Below are 10,287 nucleotides of genomic sequence, written 5' to 3'. Positions count from 1 at the left end.
GCACCATCATATATTTACCCCAATATATAATCAATATAATCACAGTTACATAGTTCGTAAGGTTGAATAAAGACACCAGTCCATCCAGTTTAACCTGAGTGTGTGTGTTTGTGTGGGTATGTGGATGTCACTACCATTTTTCATAGCCTTGCACACTATGTTCCCTAAGAAACACATCTAAAGTTTTTAAATTTCTTCACACTTCCCGCTGAAACCACCAATTGTGGGAGAGAGTTTCACATCCATACCTCTATAAAAGTAAAGAACCCCTTATGCAGTTTAAGATTGAACTGTTTCTTATTCAACTTCATTTTGTGGCTGTGTGTCTTCTTTAGAGACCTACTGTAAGATTAAGTAATTTTCTCCCAATGCTAGAGTTACCATTTAACCATTTCCTGTCCAGACACTTTTACCTCCTTCCTGTCCAGGGCATTTTTCAGCTTTCAGCGCTATCACACTTTGAATGACAATTGCGCAGTCATGCAACACATGTGAATTTTTTATCATTTTTTTGAGATAGATAAAGATTTATTTTGGTGGTATTTATTCACCGCTGGGATTTTAATTTTTTTTGCTATGTACAGTTGTGACCAAAATTATTCAACCCCCAATGCTGTAAAGGGGTTTAGGGACTATAGTGTACATTTGGAATTGTATTCAGAATCAAATCCTACAAGGACGTTGTAACTACCCAAATGCAACTAAAATGACATCAATTGTTTATGTAATACAGTAGTAAATGGTTCTTATGTGGTTTCTTCATTGCCACAATTATTCAACCCCTTAAAGACTACCACTCTGAAGAACAGAGGTTCATACAGGTGCTTTCCATCAGGTATTGAAAACACCTGTGGATGTCACCGAGCAGCAATCAAGCATAATAAGCACCAATTAGGCAGCTTTAAAATGACTGTGATACTCAGCTCCTTCTAGACATTTACTGGTGTGGTTACAAACATGGTGAAGGCAAGAGAATGGTCCAGGAAGACAAGAGAAGAGGTGATTTCTCTTCACAGGAAGGGCAATGGCTATAAGAAGATTGCAAAGATGTTAAACATACCAAGAGACACCTTAGGAAGCATCATTCGCAAATTCAAGGCAAAGGGCACTGTTGAAACGCTACCTGGTCGTGGCAGAAAGAAGATGCTGACTTCGACTGCTGTGCGCTACCTGAAGCGTAGAGTGGAGAGAAGTCCCCGTGTGACTGCTGAGGAACTGAGAAAAGATTTGTCAGATGTGGGTACAGAAGTTTCAGCCCAGACAATAAGACGCACACTGCGTAATGAAGGCCTCCGTGCCAGAACTCCCAGGCGTACCCCCTTGCTGTCTCCAAAGAATAAGAAGAGTCGACTGCAGTATGCCAAAAGCCATGTGGACAAACCACAAAAGTTGTGGGATAGTGTTCTGTGGACTGATGAAACAAAATTAGAACTGTTTGGGCCCATGGATCAACGCTATGTTTGGAGGAGGAAGAACAAGGCCTATGATGAAAAGAACACCTTGCCTACTGTGAAGCATGGTGGAGGGTCAATCATGCTTTGGGGCTGTTTTGCTTCTGCAGGTACAGGGAAGCTTCAGCGTGTGCAAGGTACCATGAATTCTCTTCAGTACCAGGAGATATTGGATGGAAACGTGATGCAGTCCGTCACACACCTGAGGCTTGGGAGACGTTGGACCTTTCAACAGGACAATGATCCCAAGCATACCTCCAAGTCCACTAGAGCATGGTTGCAGAGGAAAGGCTGGAACATTTTGGAGTGGCCATCGCAGTCACCAGACTTAAATCCGATTGAGAACCTCTGGTGGGACTTAAAGAAAGCAGTTGCAGTGCGCAAGCCTAAGAATGTGACTGAACTGGAGGCCTTTGCCCATGAAGAATGGGCGAAGATACCCGTAGATCGCTGCAAGACACTTGTGTCAAGCTATGCTTCACGTTTAAACGCTGTTATAACTGTAAAAGGATGCTGTACTAAGTACTAAGATTGAATGTCACTTGGGGGTTGAATAAAACTGATAATGCTGTGAGCACAGAAAAGACATTTGTGGTTATTTCATTATAACTGTTATGTTATATTTGTCTGACCTACAAGTGCCTCTTTAATGTAAATGTAAGCAAGATGACTGAATGATCAAAAGCAATGTCAAACTGGCCAAAACACTCAATTTCAGTGGGGGTTGAATAATTTTGGTCACAACTGTAAATAAAAAAGTCCAAAAACTTTGAAAAAAAGTGTTTTTCTTATAAAATTTTGCAAATAAATAATCTTTCATCATAAATCTTGGCCGAAATGTATTCCGTTATCTTTTTAGTAAAAAAAAAAAAAAATAAGCCAAATTAGTTTATAGCCAAAAATTATAAATTTTAAACTTTTTTTTACATTTTTATTTTATTTTTTTATATTATTATGTTTTTTTTTTTTTTTACATACTGTCACCCTAGCAGTACAGTGTCACCATGGTGACACTGTACTACTTGTGGGGGGTGATGAAGATTTTTTTTTTTTTTTTTTTTACAGTGATTGCTTTTACACCCATATAGGATGTAAAAGCAATTATTTCTCTTACTCTGTGTCTGCATTCTTGCAGCCATTGAGAACTACTGTGTGAGCTGTGATTGGTCACAGCTTGTCTCATGGTACAAGGCTGTTGTGAATAGCCTTGTACCATATGACCTCTGTGAACATTCACAGATTTCATACGTAGTAAGCAATGATGTCACCAGTGACATTTTGCTTACTACTTTGCATGTGATCACTGATTGGCCAATCAGTGATCACATGATCGGGACCTCGTACAGAGGTCGTGTCCGACGATCGGTGTTTCACTGTGTCCGGAGGACACAGTGGGCACCAGATCGCGGTGCTACGCGCTCCCAGGGAGCGCGCACAGCTAGAAATGGCGGGTGCCGTTTATGAACGCCAACCCGCCTCTGGAGTGCCACCGTCCTGCCGTTTATAAACAGCAGGTGGATGGCAAATGGTTAAAGATCTGTATATTGCTTTCATATCCCCTATTAAGATTTCAGTGAGTTATTCCTAAGAATTACAGGCCTACAATATAAAACACCAAATTTCCATGCAAAATAATGGTACCGCTTTCAATACCAAAAATCTGAAATAATCATACCGCCAGGGAGGTTAAGGATCAGCAGGGTCAGCCACCTGATTACAGGATTTGCCCCTCTCTGGATGGTGAAGAACTTCCCAGGGTCTGTATACTTAAAGGCTCTGTAAAGGAGTCATAAAAAATTCCCATAGCGTAATATTGCAAAAAAGTAATACATTTATTGAATACACAAATATCCAATAAAATAGGTACACTGACCAGTAGTACAAATGGCTACCGGACCAGCATATGGCTCCGGTGGCAAAATGTCACAGCGTGTTGATTCCTTAGGCCTTTCGTGCGAACGCACATCGTCAGAGGAGTATCAACACTGATGTGTGTGCATTAGCTGTGCTTTAAATAGGCTGGGCACATTTATTTTCACACCACCGCCATTTTGCCAAGGATTGGCTACTGCATATGCGCGAGCGCATCAGTGCCATTTTGCCGGTGATTGGCTACTGCGCATTCGCGAGCGCATCGGCTCCATTTTTTTGTGGATCTTTTCATACAGACTGGGTAAATGTATCCAGCTGTAGGAGGACTAATGCCTAATGCCCAGGAACTAGCTAAAAACGGGGGGAATTAATATATAACAATGCAGTACTGACATCTAAGCATTGTGTATGAATTTAGTAATACTTCTATCACATTGTAATTAGTATACCAAGGACAGTTATTCCTGGTGCATGGTTCAGGGCTGGTTATCATCATCAGTCTTAACTCCATTAAAAGATGGATTAAGGGCTGGTTGCAGATAAATATATAATAAAATATATATTATAAATTTATATTAAATAACGAAGCTTACTTGTTAAATAAGGGGTGAAAGATCCATATAAAAATGAACGTCAATCTCTATAAACCTAAAAACATATTAAAACTATTATGTGTAATATCAACAGTAAAATCACAGTAATAATAAAATAATTGTTATCCTATCTTGTCAGTATAGACCAGAATAAGCATGAATATGTATAAAGATATAAAACACTAAAGGAATCCATATAAAATGACCGCTCTTCTCTATAAAAGCTACAGTATATAATGACAACAATAAAATTATGATAATAATAATAGTTCTGTTCCTATCTTACCAAGATAGACCAGAATAGGCGTGAATATAACTAAACAGTAATGGAATGATAAATGACAGCATAATTTTCATTCAAGAACAAATAAAACCCCCATAAACATTAAATTATTCTATATAAAACATATTAATAGAATAGAATATTATGCACATGAAGGTATAAGATATAAAAAACATAAAAGACTGTAAAAATATCCGTGATTAAAATCAGAATAAGAACTATAAGAGAATATGAACGTAATGTCAGGGTAACAATTGAGTTATTGTCAATAAAACAATTAAGATCAACCTCTATATTGTGACCCATGGGATATAAAGTGCCCAATTCGTAAATCCACTTGGTCTCCATTTGAGATACTGCTCGTTTTTTGTGGGTCCCTCTCCAATGTGAAGTCACTATATCGATCCCTACAAATTTAAGCAGTGCGGGGTCTCTATTATGATGAGGTTAAAGTGCTTCGATAGAGAATGTTCTTTAACCACTTTCACTCCTGAGGATTAACCCCCTTTAATGACCAGGCCTTTTTTTGCTATTTGGCGCTGCACTAATTCAACTGATAATTGCGCAGTCATGCAATGCTGTACCCAAACGAGATTTATGTCCTTTTTTCACACAAATAGAGCTTTCTTTTGGTGGTATTTTAATACCTATAGCGCTTTTTATTTTTTGCGCTATAAACAAAAAAAAACACGAAAATTTTGAACAAAACTGTATATTTTATTTTTGGCTATAAAAAATATATAGTAAACTCAAAGTTAGTCATAAATTTAGGCCAAAATGTATTCTGCTACATGTCTTTGGTAAAAAAAATCCCAATAAGTTTATATGGATTGCTTTGTGTGAAAGTTATAGTGTCTACAAACTATGGTATAGATACTGCAATTTATGCCATTTTTTGCTATACAGCCATTTTGGCCACTAAATTTATAGGTACCTAGTGCGACTCACAGGAAAAAGAGCGCCTGGCTGTCAGGGACTGCTTGAACCACTACAAAAAATGTACCGACAAGTGCTAACAGAGATCAGGCCTGATTCTGTGAACACTGCGGTTTTGTGTGTAATGTATCAAGTGACAGTTATCTACTGACACTGCACTTGCTGGGGGAGAAGGGGGGGTGTAGGGGCTAAACACAGGTGCTGGTAGGTGTCCCGCTAACGCTGAGTTTGTGGGGATACTATAGTAATGTGAACGCTGGTATAGCGCTGATCTGATCAAAGATATTGATCCAATCAGACACTATACTAGCAATGGAGGTTTAGCGTGCAAGTGAACATGTTCCTGGCAATCATGGGGTCTGGGAGGGGCGCTAACACTATTGGAAGTCACCAGCGACACTGATACAGTGATCAGTAAAAATCTGTTCACTGTGATCAATGACACTGGTGACAGGGCAGTGAAGGGGTTAACTGGGGGGGCGATCAGGGGGTTAAATGCGACCTAGGTGTGTTCTAACTGCAAATGTGTAGTGTTTTACTCACTTTTACTGTGTCTTCTTCTCTCTCTGGGATGGAATGTGCCCAGGCAGAGAAGAATGACATCATATCCTGTCCTGTGTAACTGTCAACACAGGACAGGATAGGACAGGGACCGATCATCCGATTTCAGCTGGCTGAAACCGAATGATTGATCCCTCGGGGATCAAGAGGTGACAGCCGCAAAAACCTTGGAGCACGGAGCACGTTTAAAAAACTTGCTTTTGCGCAGCCATGCCGCCCTGCCACCATTTTAATGCAGTGGCTGGGCGGTAAGAGGTTAAATCCCCGTTTTACATTGTACACATGTTCACGGAGACGATCCCTCAGTCTTCTAGTTGTCCTACATATATATTGTTTGTTACACGGACATGTAAGCATGTAGACAACATACCTACTGTTGCAGGAAATAAAATTTCTGATCTTATAGGATTTACCAATAGTATCTGAAGTGAAGGAGTCTACTTTCCTTTTCCTGCTTGTGTTACATGTACAAATCAGGCACTTGTTGCAAGGGTGGAAGCCACTTAGATTAAAGAATAGTGACACTGTTTTGGGTGAGTCCACCACATTGTCTTATGGCCGTCGCCTTCCGAAAAATGATCTCCGGTTTTTCTGGTAAAATCTTAGTGAGTACTGGGTCTGTTTTAAGAATGTCCCAATTTTTCTTAATAATACCACTTATGGTTCTGTGTTGTACGGAGTATGTAGTGATAAATGGGCAGACCCGGGATGATGTTGTTTTAGCAGTATCCATTAACATTTGGTCCCTGTCCAAGCCCGCCACATCATTCACAGTGCTATCTAGGGTGGCCTCCCTATATCCTTTTTTTATAAATCTTTCTTTTAAAATTTTAGCTTGCAGATGGTAATCGTTAATATTTGTGCAGTTTCTACGTATCCTGGTGAACTGTCCCTTCGGAATATTAGCTAACCACGAAGGATGGTGGCAGCTATCCGTAGGGATGTAACTGTTCCGATCTGTTGATTTGAAAAAGGATTTCGTAGTAATTTTTCCATTGGAGTTCATCAGGGTAAGGTCTAGAAAGTTGATCTCTGTTTTGCTAAAAGTATATGTCAAATTAATATTGTGATCATTATTATTTAAAGTGCTAAAGAAATTACACAATGACTGTTCATCCCCGCTCCATATTAAGAAAATGTCATTGATGTATCTTTTGTATAACGATAATTCTGGCCACTCCCTTGCATAGATTAAGTCTTCTTCCCAATAAGCCATAAATAGGTTAGCCAAGCTGGGCGTGAACTTGGCTCCCATGGCCACCCCCTTAATCTGTAAATAATACTCCTTATTAAACCAAAAATAGTTCTTTACCATTGCAAATTCTAGTAGGTTTAGGATGAATTCTTTTTGTATCAAGGGTAAAGTGCTGAAGTGCATGAGAAAGAAGTCTGTAGCCTCCATCTCATCTTTATGGCTAATGTTGGTGTATAGGGATGCTACGTGCGCTGTGACCAGATATGAATCTTGTGAAATACTGACATTCTTAATTGTGTTCAAGACTTGTTTCATATCTCGGAGGTAGGAGGGTGTTTGGGTAACTAGTGGCTGGAGGTAATGATCTATATATTCTCCAATTTTACAACATAGAGACCCTATTCCACTTACAATCGATCTTCAGGTGGGTGTAACGGGTCCTTGTGAATTTTTGGTAAAATGTAAAACACGGGTAGTCTTGGTGCCGTAGGGCATAAAAAAGCTTTTTCTTTCTCATTTAAAATCTTATTTTCAAAACCCCCTTTGGTAATTTGTTTTAGAGAACACTTAAAAACTGGAAGGGGGTCTTTCAGGAGAAGAGAATAAGTAGTTCTGCCATTTAAAATATTGTAGACTTCAGAGATGTAATCATTTTTATTTAAAATTACTACCCCTCCTTCTTGTCAGCAGGGCTTATGACTAGGTGTCCTGCCTTCTCTGCAGTTATGAAAGGGTTACAGAGGATTACAGGCAGTATAACCTTTGATGTCCACACAGTAAAGAGTCGATGATTGATAACCGATGATCTTTTACTGATAACATGTGATCATAATGAGAATGAATGAATAAATGTGCGGATGAATGTGAATAAATGCGGTAAAACTGAAATACAAACAGAATAAACAAACATAAGTACATATCTAACTTCCTAGCTATGTGCATAACATTCCACAGTACATAGGAAGGGTACTTACAGACTTTGGGGGTCTAATCAAGCCCATATATGAAGAGGGAACAGCATCCCACATGTACTTGCATTGTAGAATTTCTTCAGTCTGAAGAGATGAGGTCACTTCCTCCCAAGTTAGCAGACAGGACGTCCCTAGCCTTAAAGGGACAGACACTGCTGAATGCTAAAGAATGCCTTGTGTAATACAAGGCAGCACACTCCCCACCTGGCATAATAATGATATGCCACTATTAAACTCCTGGAAGGAGTAAAACGACTTCCGTGATGGGTCTAAGGTACACCTTAGGGGTGCCCTGTTTTACTACTCTGACCTCTACTTTCCTGACTCTGCTATCACTACTAGCATCAGTCCCCACAATGAGTCCAATTGGCCACTCGTTCCTGTGGGCCTGAGAGTCTTTTAGTAGAACAACATCTCCAACTTGTAAGTTGGGCTTGTCGGATTGCCATTTGTTGCGTGGTTGGAGGGTCATCAGGTACTCCTGTCTCCATCTCTTCCAGAAGATATCACATCTGATAATGGTGACATTGGCTTGCTCAAGATAGTCATTGTTACCCTGGTCAACACTGGCTGTTTTGCTGAAGGATCTGGCCAAGCAGATGAGTTTCCCTATGGCACGGATGAGTGACTTCCAGCTGGAAAACCTTTCGAACCTACATGAGCCAAGACCTTCTCTGGTGGTTAGAGTCTTGTAAACTGCAACTAGAGGTCTTACCTCTTTGTCTTGGTCTGGTTCTACAAGCTGAAAAGTTCCTTTCTGATCAGTCTCTTCAGTTTCTGGTCCAGTCAAGAAGGATGGACCTGTGAACCAGTTAGTCTGTTTGAGGACAGCAGCTGGTACCAGTCTAGTCCCATGATCAGCAGGGTTCTTGTCTGTACTGATGTGATGCCACTGTTCTGGACTTGTACACTTTCTGATACGTGTCACTCTGTTTGACACGTATGTGTAGAATCTTCTTGAAGCGTTATGGATATAACCTAAAACAATCTTGCTGTCTGTGTAGAAGTTCACTGCATGGATTTCGATGTCCAGTTCTGCAATGAGTAAGTCTGCTATCTCCACAGCTAGGACAGCAGCACAAAGTTCTAAGCGTGGGACCGTGTGAGCAGGTCTTGGAGCCAGTTTGGACTTTCCCAAGATGAATCCTGCATGGCTTTGTCCCTGAGTGTCTATGACTCTAAGGTAGGCTACAGCTGCTATAGCCACGGTGGATGCATCTGAAAACACGTGTATCTCTCTTCGTTTTGTAACAGACAAAGAAACAGAGACGTATGGTCTTTGGATGCTAAATCGCTCAAGCTCCAGCAAAGAGTCTTTCCACAACTTCCACTGCATTTCTTTCTTTTCAGGTAGAGGTGTGTCCCAATCACTTTGTTCTAGCTCCGTTGTAATCTCTCTCAAAAGAGCTTTGCCTTGCATGGTGATGGGTGCTACGAACCCCAAGGGATCGTAAAGACTGTTGACCGTAGACAAGACACCTCGCTTTGTGAAAGGCTTCTCTTCCCTGGATACTCGGAAGGTGAAGCTGTCAGTTTTCAAGTCCCAACTAAGCCCTAAGCTTCTTTGAAGGGGTGGTGAATCTGTACCTAGATCTAGGTCTTTGAGGTCTTTTGCACGGTCTTCTGCTGGGAATGCTTCCATTACTTTGCTGTTGTTGGAAGCCACTTTGTGCAGTCTTATGTTAGAGTCTGCTAGCAAGTCTCTAGTGCTTTTCAAAATGTCAATGGCTTCTCCACTACTGGAGAAGGAAGCAAGTCCATCATCTACATAAAAGTTTTTCATAACAAATTGTTTGGCTTCAGGGTTGTGTCTGTCACCTTGCTGCGCTGCTCGTCTCAAGTTGTAGATAGCGACAGCTGGTGAGGGACTGTTCCCAAAAACATGTACTTTCATCCTATACTCTATGATACCTTTGTTGAGGTCGTTGTCTTCATACCATAGGAACCTCAGGTAGTCTCTGTGGTCTTCACGGACAAGGAAGCAGTAGAACATCTGCTGTACATCTGCTGTTACTGCAACAAGTTCTCTTCGGAATCTGATAAGGACTCCAAGAAGTGTGTTGTTCAGGTCTGGTCCGCTGAGAAGTACATCATTAAGGGAAATACCTTCATGCTTTGCACTGGAATCAAATACTACACGTATCTGACCTGGTTTTTGAGGATGGTACACTCCGAATATTGGCAAGTACCAGCGTTCTTGTGTTTCATGCAGTTCTGGTGCTTTTTCAGCTTGATCTTTGTCAAAGATTTTCCGCATGAATTCTTGAAAGTGTTCTTTCATGTCTGGCTTTCTTTCAAGAGTGCACTGCAATAGTGCAAGGCGTTTCTCTGCTTGCACTCTGTTATTGGGAAGACGATGCCGTGGTGTACGGAATGGTAGTGGGGCTACCCAACTGCCTGCTTTGTCTTTGAAGACTTCTCTGTC

The sequence above is a fragment of the Staurois parvus genome, unplaced genomic scaffold, assembly GCF_062004578.1.
Source record: "Staurois parvus isolate SC_StPar_1 unplaced genomic scaffold, SC_StPar_1.0 ptg000007l, whole genome shotgun sequence".
Lineage (NCBI taxonomy): Eukaryota > Metazoa > Chordata > Amphibia > Anura > Ranidae > Staurois > Staurois parvus.
This window is presented reverse-complemented; position numbering follows the sequence as displayed.